Source organism: Podarcis melisellensis, assembly GCF_964234715.1.
Source record: "Podarcis melisellensis genome assembly, chromosome: 3".
Classification (NCBI taxonomy): Eukaryota; Metazoa; Chordata; class Lepidosauria; order Squamata; family Lacertidae; genus Podarcis; species Podarcis melisellensis.
Genome location: NC_138530.1, coordinates 108,745,885 through 108,760,850, shown reverse-complemented (window position 1 = coordinate 108,760,850; position 14,966 = coordinate 108,745,885). Strand labels below are relative to the sequence as shown.

General features: G+C 42.0%; 1 protein-coding gene and 1 long non-coding RNA gene across 5 annotated transcripts in view; one reads left to right on the top strand and one right to left on the bottom strand.

The window, feature by feature from the left end:
- Positions 1-14,966, top strand: part of PLCB1 (phospholipase C beta 1) — a 455,075-nt gene that overhangs the window by 146,085 nt on the left and 294,024 nt on the right. The gene's annotated exons all lie outside the window — the stretch shown is intronic.
- The window catches only part of LOC309367287, a 32,451-nt gene continuing 17,888 nt past the window's right edge, over positions 404-14,966 (bottom strand). For both annotated transcript variants that reach the window (XR_014166984.1, XR_014166985.1), the window contains exons 5-6: positions 7,053-7,112; positions 404-488 (exon numbers count right to left, since the gene is read on the bottom strand). This is a non-coding gene — a long non-coding RNA (uncharacterized lncRNA). The remainder of the gene's footprint in view (positions 489-7,052; positions 7,113-14,966) is intronic.

Below are 14,966 nucleotides of genomic sequence, written 5' to 3'. Positions count from 1 at the left end.
GCACTGAAAGTGAGCTATGAAGTAAACATCACATGTCGTTAGCGATGTTAGCTTCCATCTGATGGCCTATCGATGTCCAGAATTCCTGCAACATTTGTTTTTCGGCTAGTGACATCAATTAGCTAAACTCAGTTTGACAGATTGGACAGATCTTATTGAACTCTGCTGCTGCTTTGGTTGCTTTTTTTAAAAATGCCTATAATCCCTTTTTGGATTTGAAGATGTGTGCTTACTACGAAAAGCATCCTAATAGCACTAACAAGGGGAAAGCGTCCCAGCTCCCAGGTCTCAATTTGATTATCATGCAAGGCGCAACTTGAAATGTACATTACATTCATGAATACTGAAAGACTTCTCTTGGGGAGATATTTCATTCAGGAGCAAACTGATCAAAACTCGAGGGTAGAAGCAGGCATAATTTATTTTGCAGTCTGAATTTTCTGATGAAAACGAGAACTTCGGTTGGAGTTCCTTAGATGATGTACACCCTGAAGGAAAAAATAAATAAAAATGAACTTGATCCTTTAAAGTTTTTTTTTTTTTAAGTTTGCTAATGACATGGGAGTTTGATGTTCAGCTGCTGTAAGTTTGAGGACAGCCACTTCATGCTTTGATTGCAGATCGAAAACTGAAAGGAGAAAGCTTCATATATTTTCTGAATCGGCTGTTAGCAAACAACAAGACAATGTTAGAACTGAGCTGCTGGTTTCAGTCTTGTTGATATGAATGTATAAGCTGGCCCATGTTTCGAAAAATGAAAATCTAATTTGAGATTATAGGCACCAATGCTCGTACATTCCTACATTCAGTCTACCCCACCAAGTTAGCTCCAAATTGAGAAGCACACCAGTGGGTTTGAGTAGGATGCTTCCCCCTGCTGAATATTGACTCAGGACTCTGGTAGGTGGAGTAAGACAATGCATTTCCTAATCCTTTCTCAAAGACAAAGCTCAGTTGCCTGAAGAGACTGACTCAGGGTCCAACTCATTGCTTGACTCTGAGATCATTGCAGTAGAAAATGATGGAGGGGGTTGGGTAATGGAGAGAGGCAGGATCGCATAGCCTTGTCAGCCATGTTGCAAACCATCCATCCTCACCAATGTGACTATAGCACTACGTTATTGTAGACCTCAAATGACTGTGGTACACTTGCTCTGAACCCCTAGCACCCCATCAAACTATTGGAGAATTTCTGCACCCCTCTGTGACGTTAACATATATGAGAGAGTGCTGGAGGGGAAATAGTTAAATAGGTTGCACAGACAGGACCCAGGGGGGTGGAGTCAGTGGGACTATAAAACCAGTTCTGGGAGGAGTTTGTTGGGGGTTGTTGGTGGGTTTTAGTGGGTTGGCTGGTGGGGAAAGGCAGTTCGTAATAGAGAGACAGTTAGGGCCGTGGGTTCTTGAGTGTGGGGAGGTAGAAGAGATAGAGAGAGGAAAATAAAACTAAGAAAGTAAAGACAACAAGGTTTGGAATGCCGTAAAAGTTTTGTTTGTGTCTGAAATAAAATATACTCTTCTTTATTAATTGAGAAGCTGACTGAGACTGAAGTGATTTTACCAGGGGGAACCTGGTTGGTGGCAGCGGTTTAGTGGTGTACGGGTCAATAGTCCGTTAGACGACCGGGGGCTCCGTACGAACGCCACACCCTCCACAACAGTTTTTGGTGAAATCCCTCTCCTCCAACAAACTTCTCTGCCCCCGAATAAAGTGGAGGATTTCTGGGAAGATGTGAATCCAATTTATGAAATTCATTTTCTGAGAATTTTCTTTTTCTGTCATCCTGGAACTAAAGGCAGATGAAGTTTTACCTGGTTTGGCAGAGGTCTTGACAAACATGGCCCACCCCCAGCTCCCACCGACCAATTGTACTTTGAGAAATTTTGGGGCCCATCCAAGTTCTTTCCCTCTCGCTCCACAAACCATCGTATTACATTCTTGAATGTAAATGAAATGATTCCTTGAAATTGCACTGTTAAGCTTGTATGGTACAATAGAAGACAAGATGATTACTGCTGCCCAAGCTACCAGTTCTGGCCTTATTTAAAGGATTAAAATAGTGAGGCAGCTAGAGACGCAGTGTGTTTCATGCCTGGGCGACAAAATATTAAGAAGTTTTCATATTAAAATGAAGGTGATGTGAGATAAATCACAGAGGCTTCCTAACTGGGAGAAGGGGAAAGTGTTTGTCTTACTGCAGAAACAAATATTACATATTTGTCAAGGCACAGGCTCAGAGGTTGATATCTTTTGAGAACATAGGGAAGGAACAAAAAAGTCAAAGGACAGCAAGGTTGCATTCAGAGAAATAACCTAATCAAGCTTGGAGCAAGCTTGTTTTCTCCTGCTCTGGAGGTTAGGACATGAACCAATGGCTTCAAGCTAGAAGAAGATTCTGACTAAACAAAGTGAAAAACTTTGTGGCAGCAAGAGCTGTTTGACAGGGAAATAGACTTCCTTGGGAGGCTGTGGTTTTTAAGCAGAGGTTGGATGGCCACCTGTCATGGATGATCTAGTTGAGATTCTTACAATGCAGGGGGTTGGACTAGATGACCCTTGGGGATCCCTTCCAACTCTGATTCTGTGAAGGTAAAGCCAAGTTACTTTTGTTAAGCTTGTGGCTGAATCAGAGGTAGCTCAGTGGTAAAGCACATGCTTAGCATGCAGAAGGATTCGAGATCAATTCCTGGCACCTTCAGATAGCAGAGATATTGGAGAGGGCTGGGAAAGGTCTCCGGCTAAGAGTTCAGATAGTCATTGCTTAGTCAGAGCAGGCAGTGCTGGGCAAGATGAACAAAATGGCTTTGGCTCAGTAAAAGGCAGACTGATAAGTTCATATGCCCCCCTGGGACCCCTTTGAATAAAGCACTGAGCTCATTTCACGAAGGCAGGACAGCACGGTACAAACTCCAGCACCACCGTCTGGGGAGTGATTTAGCGAAGGTGGGAATACATGTTAAGCTATTCAAAAAGGATTCTTAAAAAATAAAGGAATGTTGCTGCAGCATGGGATATATGCTGTTCTTTTGGTTTGCGCATTTAACACCCCAGGGATTACACATGTATGGTAAGGTAAGTATTGCAATCAGACTTGGACTTTCTGCTGCTATAAGAATGGATTTCAAGAAGTTTCAGGGGAGTTAAATGGGCATCCAGTGATGTGTTACATTTTAGCTCACAGCAGTTAGGGAAAGGAACCTGCCAGCTTGTTTGAACTATAGTCTTTCTGTTCCGTCAAGCCACGAACGCCCAAATTGGGAGAGGATAAAAGTCTCAGTGGCATATTTTCTCCTAGTGACTGAAAAGCTACAAGGAGTTATTTCTCTGACAGGAGGAAAAAGCTGGTGAGGGAACAGCAGCAGTGATCGACACGGTAATAGTAGCAAAAGTGATTTGTTTAATCCTATGGAGAGCAGAAATAACTTTGTCTGGCATAAGGCCCTGAAATTGCAAATGCAATGGGGGAAAATGTTTTGGGATCTTCAGCCTTTCTCTGTTGTTACCATGTGTTCTTGTGTACCTGTGTACACACATACCTGCCCCATATATTTTTTAACCCATAGCCATGGTGTGCCATAGCAATTCTAAGGGGAATTAGCAATGAGAATATAAGCCAACATTTAAAGTAACCAAATGGGTGGTGTATTACAAAGATAGACATCATTCAGACCGGACTGGGAATTAATGGGTTCAATCTAAAGAAAGCAGGTGAGGACTGGGTAAGAAGGAACTATTTGCAATACTGGAAGGCTGCAGAGGATGGAGATGAGACGAAATAAGGAAATGGGAGGACAATGGATGCCAGATAAACTTGCAGAAGGGCAAATGGGGTTAGAGAAGTGCTAAGTTGTGGGTGAACATATCAGACGACACAGCGATTCTTCAAACAGCTCTTGTTTATTCACAAGCCAGAACAGAACTGAACTGAATGGTTCAGTCAGCCTGCTTATATAGAGCTCCAGTACAACGTAATTGTAACAATTTTCTAAAACTATCCAATCATTGAACATCACTTTTGACCCCCTATTTGCATAACTATCTACAGTATCCCCCGGCTGGCCCAGGGTGAGAACTTCAGTACATAACAAGAAGAGAGTCCAAACATAAATAGCACTTTGTCCGAAGCAGGGTGGGCAATTTGCTTGGAGAGTTGGCGAGAAAGAAAAGGAAACACAAAAGAGAGATTGAAAAGAAACCAGAGTGCAAGCATTATCTATTCCAAAGCATGGGGCGGGGTGGAAAGAGGTTAAGCATACTTTGCATCTTTGAGGTTTCAAACCAGAGGGTAAACTGAGGAACTGCTTCGCTGCAGTAAGTGTGCAAGGAAAGTCCTGGGGGCATCCGTCATTCTCTCTCTTTCTCTCTCTCTCTTAAAAAAACTAGCTAAAGGGTTGAAAGTAAAACAAGCACTGAAGAATATAATTGGTGCAGATTCAGATGCTTTAACAAGACGGTGCTTTGAGCAATAGGATAGTACAAGCAGTCACTGATGCGGACGGATGTATGCCTCCTTATTCTGCATCAAAAATGGCTGGAGATGCATTTTTTTTGTAAGGACAGTTTGTGCTTGATCTGTTGCTAAATACTTATGCTGAGGTTTGCCATACTTTACCAAGAGAACAGGGCCCTTGGAGAGCGCTCAGAGACAGTAAGAGATTTCACATGTGCAGTGCATGAGAAGCTGCATCAGATGAGCCTCTGCTTTTCTTAGTTTTCAACAGCAGCCCTGTCCTGGATGCAATACAAGAGCCCCATTTCACAGGCAAAAGCTTGTCATCCCAATGGAAACTTCTTAATAAGGTTTTTGTTTTGGGTGAGGAGGAAAAATGGAAGCCTTCAGCCAAGGAAATTACCTTCCAAATGTCTTGTTTGTGTAACTTAAGAACCAATTGTAAAATCCTTATGGCGCTCCAGTTTTCTTTCCTGTTCTAACAGCTGAGGAAAGGATGTGGTATCTCCCCCCCCCTCCCCATTTCCGTACAGTGACAGCTTCTGGGCACTAGACTTGCATGCTCAATAGTCCTTCTGTGACGCTTGATGTCCCGAAGCCAAAAATACTACCTGTGCTATCAAGACTGTCTTGCTGTGTTAATATCAGGATGATGTATAATATATATATTTTGAAACTAACTCTCTACTTTTCATAGAGAAAAGTGCCGTGTGCAATGACACCATCGTTGCTCAGTAGTGCCTAGGCTGATCCGTATAAATAGCACCTGTTTTACTCAAGCCTAAAATGTGGCCTCTTACACAGTCTGTCTGGGAGCAACTGCCATGAAGTCTGAGTGATGAGAGGGGTGAACTTTGGTGGCAGGAGGTGAATGGACTAAGTTGTGGGAAGGGGAAGCCAGTGAAGAAAAGGCTGTAGTCTTCAAGTGAGGAGGTAATCAGAGCATGGAAAGAGTGCTTAGCAAGGGAACAGGGAAGAAGGGCTGCCTTTCTGCAGTGTTGTGCATAGCAAGGGAACATGATGTTACAGTGGTCTGGATGTGGGGCGCAAAGGAGATGTAGGAGTCCTAAAGCCAAGGCTTGAGGCCTGGTCAACAGAGTCGATGGTGTTGTCAGTGGATACTGAAACTGAGGAGAGATGTGTTTATGAGGGAAAATGGGATGCAATGAAACATGCAAATGGAAATATCAGACAGTTACAAGATTGGATGGAAGGGAAAGGTCTAAGACCCAAAGATAGTGCTGGGTGTCTTTGGTGAAAATTTTCAACAACATGTTTGTATTTCTATCTTACTCTTCCATTTAAACTACCAAAGGAAACCAAACAAGTGTGCAGAAGCTAAACACAGAACCCTGAAGTGCACTCAATATAAACAGTATAGACTAACAAATCAACTTCTGAAGCCAGAAATAATAAAGCCAAAGTTCTATGAATCTAGTGAGGGAAAGAGTTCAAAGTTCTTGCTTTCTTGGCTTGGCCTCCACAGTATGAAGAGGAAGATTTGTTGCTCACGTATCATGAGCAAGATTTGAGGAAGTTACTCAGGGATGACGTGAAGAGTGAACAGCAAAGGGCAACCTTAGGTTTTGAAGGAATCTTGGGGAAGTGTAAGGTTAAATGGGGTTTATAAAACATGGGTATGCAAGTGAAAGAATGAATATATTGGGTTAGTCAATTTGTGTTATGTGCCAGCTGTGGACTTTGCCATACTTATGATGAACTAGATAGATTGGCTGTACCTGGAATGATAGTCAAAGAGCTTAAAATATAAAAGGGGTGGGAGAAAACTGAAGGAAGACTTTATAGGATATAAGTAAACTCTACTAGTAACTCTAGTAAAGGGAATTTAAGGGAAGGTGAAAAAGAGCTGTACAAAAAAAGATATGGAGGTGCCATGGCTAAGTGATTAAGCACCTGCTTTGCATGCAGATGAACCAAGTTCTGTTTCCAGCTTCTGAAACTGAAGTCATTTCTGCTAGGTGGGCATAGGTCTGTCTGAGACCTTGGAGAGTGCATGCCAGTGAGAGTAATAGACAGTGCTGAACTACAGGATCTGCCTCAGCATAAACTAGTTTTATATGTTTTAAAATGGACAGTATAAGGTTCCAGTGTTTACTTTCTTAATGGCTTCTCACTTGGGGTGGTAAACACTGAAATCCATGTTCCAGAAATGTTTTGCTTTTCTTATAAACTCAATAAAAAGCAGAGATGCTCCCAGTTTTCAAAGTGAGGCGGTTTCCAAGGACTCGTTGCTACTCTGCAAAGTTGGTGTCTGATCTTATTCATATGGTTAACCATCCCAAAAGAAATATTGGGTCTTGAGCATGCTGAACTTAGGCTGGATTGGGCTATTTAAGAATATTCAGTGAAGCAAATAAAACAATGTGAATATGCACCCCGCCCCCGCCCCTGCCTCCAGCCGGAACTCATCTTTCATTGTCAGTATATTTGCCATTTGCTATTCACATTTAAAGAAGCGAGATTCAGAGTTCTCATTTGTCTTTTTAATAAAGTAATGATCTTCACTTAATACAAAAAGCCCACATAGACAATAACTTACAAAAATGAGTAGTGTGCATTTTGTGCTTAAAATAACCTCACCTTCATTTCCTTCCTTTATACTGAACAATGGACTTCTGCGTTCCTTACTTTGAGTAAATTCTGAAAAGCAAAGAAAGCTGTTGAGGTTGTTGAGTATACTGTATTAAAATGTATTGTTGTCAGAGGTGGGGAACACATCACTATGACAATGGAGAGAAAGCTGTCTAGTTTTTACCCATTAATGTCATGGCTCCCCAACTGGAAATCAAAATGTTACAATGACTGGAAGTTTTGAAAGTTTCAGTAATGGAAAAGAATGGAAGAAATTTAAGGAATATTTAGTAAAATATAATAATATAACATAAGTGGAAATACTTGCAAGTACTAAATTTGGTTTAGGATTAAATTATGTTGAATTGTATAAAATGATGGATTGAGACTATTATGAAAAGAAAGGAAGCTAGTAATTTGAACAAGTTAATTTCACTAGAAAGTGGATATTGGAAAATTGTTGAAATGAGATTTAATGAAAATCAGTTAGGAAGGATTTGAGGAAGTCACCCAATAATGGAATGCAATTTGGATTATTAACTGTAAGAAGTTTTGAATGTATGTTTGTTTTTCTTTTTTATATGTATGTTTGTTATTTTGTGTTGTGTTAAATTTGGAAAATTAATTTTTTTTTAAAAAAAGGAAGTTTCAGTAATGAAGTTAGTGCAGTGTGGGCTACAGGTTACAAGCAGGTGAAGCATGGAAGAGGAGTATTATGCATGGCTAGGTTTAGCTAAGATGTTGATCTAGCAATTGGCACGCATGATTTTCTCACACCAGTGCTTTCACCTCTGGTCTATTGGAGATAGAGGCAGAGCTGGCATAACTGGCTCACTATTGGACTTGTCCCCAGATGCCTTTCCTGAAGGGGAAAGCTCTTCACTGACAGATGATGACACCTCCACAGATGGTGATGTATCACTTGGGGGGGGCAAATATCACAGAGGGGAGTCTAGGGAGAGGGACTGATTGTTCAGCCACTCTGGAAGTTGTAGCTCTGTGAGGGGAATAGGGATCTCTGAGAAACTCTCAACACCCTTAACAACCTACAGTTCCCAAGATACCTTGCTGGCTGTTTAAAGTGGTATGATGTTTCTTCAAATGTGTAATGCAGATGGGAGCTTACAGAGCCAGTTTAGAGTGGTATGACAGGTGGGAAGGCAGAGGGGGGGGATGATAATCAGTGTGTGTCTTTTGAAGGAGTGGCTGACAATCTTTCAGTTGAGCTCTTTTGCGACTGCTGTTCAGCAGCTGAGAAACCAAGTGAGCAGAGTCTTACTGAAAGAGAAAAGTGCAGTGCAGTGTAGTCAAAGGAAAACATGAGCCCATTACCTCTCAAATGACATATGGTGCTTTTGCTTGATCCATTCAAGCAGAAGGTAGGTTTCCTCAGGAAGCAAATAAACAAGGAAATAGACTGTGTTCACACAAATTGCTACTGCTCCGTAATCCAATTTTCAGCCTGTGCTCATGAAGCGGACCATTAGGCCACTAATGCTGAGGAAATGATTGACAGTTGTTCATTGTAGGGTTCCCAGCTGATTGAGAACAAGTCATAGCAGATACCCTCAAATAAGAGGTATTACATCCTGTGTTTGTGTGAGAAAAGCATGAATGCCTCTTTTAAGATGGTGTCTGCCCCTTCATGGATCACTGCCTTGCCGTGGCGAAGGGGCTTGAAGAACTCAGAGAAGCTATGAACTATGCCGAGCAGGGCACCAAAGATGAACAGGTCATAGTGGAGAGTTTTGACCAAACGTGATCCACCTGGAGGAGGAACCGGCAAGCCACTCCAGTATCCCTGCCAAGAAAACTCCATGGACAAAGACAACAGGCATATAAAAGTTATGACGCTGGAAGATGAGCCCCTCAGGTCGGAAGGCGTCCAACATGCTACTGGGGAAGAGCGGAGGGCAAGTACAAGTAGATCCAGAGCTGATGAAGCGGCTGGGCCAAAGCCGAAAGGACGCTCAGTTGTGGGTATGCCTGGAAGCGAAAGGAAAGTCCAATGCTGTAAAGAAAAATATTGCATAGGAACCTGGAATGTAAGAACCATGAACCTGGGTAAGTTGGAGGTGGTCAAAAATGAGATGGCAAGAATAAATATTGACATCCTGGGCATCAGTGAACTAAAATGGACGGGAATGGGCGAATTCAGTTCGGATGACCATCATATCTACTACTGTGGGCAAGAAACCCGTAAAAGAAATGGAGTGGCCTTCATAGTCAACAAAAGAGTGGCGAAGGCTGTACTGGGATGCAATCTCAAAAATGATAGAATGATTTTGATACGAATCCAAGGCAGACCTTTTAACATCACAGTAATCCAAGTTTATGCACCAACTACTGGTGCTGAAGAAACTGAAATTGACCAATTCTATGAAGACTTACAACACCTTATAGAAGTGACACCAAAGAAGGATGTTCTTCTCATTATAGGGGATTGGAATGCTAAAGTAGGGAGTCAAGAGATAAAAGGAACAACTGGCAAGTTTGGCCTTGGAGATCAAAACGAAGCAGGGCAAAGGCTAATAGAGTTCTGTCAAGAGAACAAGCTGGTCATCACAAACACGCTTTTCCAACAACACAAGAGACGACTCTACACATGGACATCACCAGATGGGCAGCATCGAAATCAGATTGATTATATTCTCTGCAGCCAAAGATGGAGAAGCTCTATACAGTCAGCAAAAACAAGACCTGGAGCTGACTGTGGCTCTGATCATCAGCTTCTTATAGCAAAATTCAAGCTTAAACTGAAGAAAGTAGGAAAAACCACTGGGCCGGTAAGATACAATCTAAGTCAAATCCCTTATTAATACACTGTGGAAGTGAGGAACAGGTTTAAGGATTTAGATTTGGTGGACAGAGTGCCTGAAGAACTATGGATGGAGGCTCGTAACATTATACAGGAGGCAGCAACGAAAACCATCCCAATGAAAAGGAAATGCAAGAAAGCAAAGTGGCTGTCCAATGAGGCCTTACAAATAGCGGGGGAGAGAAGGCAAGCAAAATGCGAGGGAGATGGTGAAAGATACAGGAAATTGAATGCAGATTTCCAAAGAATAGCAAGGAGAGACAAGAAGACCTTCTTAAACGAGCAATGCAAAGAAAGAGAGGAAAGCAATAGAATGGGAAGAACCAGAGATCTGTTCAAGAAAATTGGAGATATGAAAGGAACATTTCGTACAAAGATTTCCATAATAAAGGACAAAAGTGGAAAGGACCTAACAGAAGCAGAAGACATCAAGAAGAAGTGGCAAGAATACACAGAGGAATTATACCAGAAAGAAATGGATGTCTCGTATACCCCAGGTAGTGTGGTTGCTGACCTTGAGCCAGACATCCTGGAAAGTGAAGTCAAATGGGCCTTAGAAAGCACTGCAAATAACAAGGCCAGTGGAAGTGATGGTATTCCAGCTGAACTATTTAAAATTTTAAAAGATGATGCTGTTAGGGTGCTACACTCAATATGCCAGCAAGTTTGGAAAACTCAGCAGTGGCCAGAAGATTGGAGAAGATCAGTCTACATCCCAATCCCAAAGAAGGGCAGTGCCAAAGAATGCTCCAACTACCGCACAATTGCACTCATTTCACACGCTAGCAAGGTTATGCTTAGAATTCTACAAGGAAGGCTTAAGCAGTATGTGGACCAAGAACTCCCAGAAGTGCAAGCTGGATTTAGAAGAGGCAGAGGAACCAGAGACCAAATTGCAAACATGCGCTGGATTATGGAGAAAGCTAGAGAGTTCCAGAAAGACATCTACTTCTGCTTCATTGACTATGCAAAAGCCTTTGACTGTGTCGACCACGGCAAACTATGGCAAGTTCTTAAAGAAATGGGAGTGCCAGATCACCTCATCTGTCTCCTGAGAAATCTCTATGTGGGACAAGAAGCTACAGTTAGAACTGGATATGGAACAACTGATTGGTTCAAAATTGGGAAAGGAGTACGACAAGGCTGTATTTTGTCTCCCTGCTTATTTAACTTATATGCAGAATTCATCATGCGAAAGGCTGGGCTGGATGAATCCCAAGCCGGAATTAAGATTGCCGGAAGAAATATCAACAACCTCAGATATGCAGATGACACAACCTTGATGGCAGAAAGTGAGGAGGAATTAAAGAACCTTTTAATGAGGGTGAAAGAGGAGAGTGCAAAATATGGTCTGAAGCTCAACATCAAAAAAACGAAGATCATGGCCACTGGTCCCATCACCTCCTGGCAAATAGAAGGGGAAGAAATGGAGGTAATGAGAGATTTTACTTTCTTGGGCTCCATGATCACTGCAGATGGTGACAGCAGTCACGAAATTAAAAGACGCCTGCTTCTTGGGAGAAGGGCAATGACAGGTCTAGACAGTATCTTGAGAAGTAGAGACATCACCTTGCCAACAAAGGTTCGTATAGTTAAAGCTATGGTTTTCCCAGTAGTGATATATGGAAGTGAGAGCTGGACCATAAAGAAGGCTGATCGCCGAAGAATTGATGCTTTTGAATTATGGTGCTGGAGGAGACTCTTGAGAGTCCCATGGACTGCAAGAAGATCAAACCTCTCCATACTGAAGGAAATCAAACCTGAGTGCTCACTGGAAGGACAGATTGTGAAGCTGAGGCTCCAGTACTTTGGCCACCTCATGAGAAGAGAAGACTCCCTGGAGAAGACCCTGATGTTGGGAAAGATGGAGGGCACAAGGAGAAGGGGGCGACAGAGGATGAGATGGTTGGATAGTGTTTTCGAGGTTACCAGCATGAGTTTGTCCAAACTGCGGGAGGCAGTGGAGGACAGAGGTGCCTGGCGTGCTCTGGTCCATGGGGTCACGAAGAGTCGGACACGACTAAACGACTACAGTAAACAACAACAACTGCCACTTGTGATTTTTGTAAGTACGTGCATTTAAAAACTACAGGTTTTTTTAATGTGCCATTTGATTAATTGGAGGCGCCTTTTAACCAGTTAAAAGGTTTTAAATCAGTTAATGTCATGTAAAAATCACAGCCTGAGTTATTCTAGGCTTCTCAGTTTGTCCCATGTACTAGTAGTGCTTCATTGTTTGCAATGGCTCCTCTGTGATGCAAACACTCAACTTGCTTAATATTTTAATGCTTTGCTTAGAAACAAGAGCATGCTTAACTTGATTATTCCTCATGGCTCCTGGCCCGATCTACCATTAAAGCTGGACTTACAGCATGGGGGAAAGGTAATTTCCGGTAAAGTCTTGGGCCTAATTATCTTGTAATTGTGGTCCAAATATATTGTCTTAGCCTGTGAAAGATTGGGATCTCGTTTGTAGTTCAGCTGCTGCAGGATGAAATAACCATGGAAAGGGTTAGCACAGATGTAAATATTTGCTGAACTGTGGACACGGCTGAATGCCAGAGACCCTCTGCTCAATACTGGATGAATGTTCCTTCCTGCACCTGAGAATCAGTCTTGTCTGGGATAGATCATTTTGGCCTGCAAATAAGTGGGAATATGATTGTCATGAATTAATCTGATGTCAAGCTGCCCTATATTTAGTTTTAAAGAGGTTTTCAGGTGACACTTCTGCTTCTAAGTTAAAACAAATAAGAGATGTTGGGAGATGAACACTGCAATGTTTTGCTCGGCTATAATTGGATGTGCTCTTGCAGAAGTTGGAGGTTTAAAGACATTGGCAGCTGTTGAAGGGAAGTTATCAACACGAGTCCTTTCCCCCCCTTTGGCATGGCAATGTTTACAGTGTCTTATTTCCAGTTAAGAGTTTGTTGAAAGCTGCTGTTTCACAACAACACACAAATGCGGTAAATGCTGGAGACACACACTACTTTGAACAATTGTCTATTGTAGTCAAATTTCCTGTTTGTAGTGAGAATTGGAGATGTTGGCTGATGGCTGCATTCTGCTAACTGGCCTCAGGCACATCTGAGTGGCTGGTTGTTAAGATTGCCATTCCAGGGCCAAGGGTTATGTTACAGTAATCATGAAAGTGCCTTTTAAATGCTTCTTGGGAGTCTGTGAAGGAGCCAGGGTCTGAGCTAGATGTAGTGGCACAAATAATATCATTTCCTGCATCAATTGACTGAGTCTGAGCAGGAAAAAAGAAGTTAAGTTAAATTATATGGAGAATTGGTTTTTAAAATTGTTTTCCCCCTTCTTTTCTGGTTTTATGGTTGTTAACTGTTTTGTTTTATAATTGTATGTTTTATTGCTGTAAGATAAAGAAATTCATAGAATGGTAGTGCATATGATAAGACTTGGCCAGTTTGCATCACGGAAACCACAACTCCCGGGAGCAGTCCAAGTGGTCTACATCTGGAATGACCTTTGAGTTTGAGATCAAAAAGTTTGTGTTTCTTTGTTGTGAAAATTGCTAATGTAAATGATTGAAGCAGAAGCCCTGTTTGGTAAGGTAAAAGGTAAAGGACCCCTGGACAGTTAAGTCCAGTCGAATTTGGCTATGAGGTGCGGCACTCATCTCCGCTTTCAGGCCCAGGGAGCTGGCGTTTGTCCACAGACAGTTTTCCGGGTCATGTGGACAGAATGACTAAACCACTTCTGGTGCAACGGAACACCTTGGCGAGTGCCAGAGCACACAGAAATGCCATCTCACCAGAGCAGTACCTATTTATCTACTTGCACTGGTATGCTTTTGAACTGCTAAGTTGGCAGGAGCTGGGACGGAGCAATGGGAGCTCACCCCATCACACGGATTTGAACTGCTCACCTTAGATCGGCAAGTCCAAGAGGCTCGATGGTTTAGACCACAGCACCACCTGCGTTCCTCATGGGGTATTCTGTACCATGTGCATCTGTAGGCCCTTGCAGTGATGAACTTGTTGCACAAAATCCTCCTGTTATTTAGGACCCTGTATGGGATCATCATACAATCTCATTTCTGCTGTTTTGTATATTAGAAGCTTGGCCATTAGGTTTGGCAGAAACCTTTTTGCATAAGGCTAGCTATCATAACTCTGAATTGATAAAACTTAACATGCCAAAACTCTAATATTGAGAAAATGTGCTTCCCCCCCCCCCCCAAACCTTGGCGACATATGGGAATAGTTGATCTTCCATTCCTTGCTTTGCAAATTTACTGTGAGTTATTTTCTAACCAGATCGAGAAGGATACTCAAAAATTGTCTTCTGATCATCTGTTCATTCCTGCTTGGATTGCCATAGGGTGCATGATTGTCCTGTTTGATATCTCATTTTCATTCCAGACCATGCTAGTGTAGTTACCTCTCAAAAGCTCTTCTCAAATGGCACAAGCTCCTCACAGACATCATCTTGAACATCCAATCCTTAAAGGAGCAACTATGTTTGGGATTGTTAGAGGAAGCAAGTTTTTCTGGATTTTGTTCTACACTGTTTAGTGGAACATTTGACCAGGAGCAGACTATTTTTTCTTGAGAGGACCCTTTGTATAGCTTAGATGTGTAAAATGTTTCTTGCATACAGCCGACACACTTGTTCTTATTATGTTGCTTCAGGTTTAAAATATTTCATCACTCTTCCATTATTTCTGGACAAGTGTACAGATGTAAATAAGCTTCTGTCTTCTCTCATTTCAAGTTTTAGTCTTCCTCTTTGTAATGTGTTTTGTTCCCCTTTGAAGTTCCAGTTGTTGTTTTGTGGGTAAAAAAAATGCTTTCCAGGTTGTCATGTTTGTTAAGATGCTGTGTCATTGAGCAATATTGCAAGGGTATTGATGGATAGAGCCAAATACCTTAGAACAAATGTTTTTGATATATAAATCAGATGAGTGCATAGACATTCACAATACAAGCAAATATAATTTATGGGTTTTAATACAAAGTAGTATCTATTTTAAGGGATGCGGGTGGCGCTGTGGGTTAAACCACAGAGTCTAGGACTTGCTGATCAGAAGATCGGCAGTTCAAATCCCCGCGATGAGGTGGGCTCCTGTTGCTCAGTCCCAG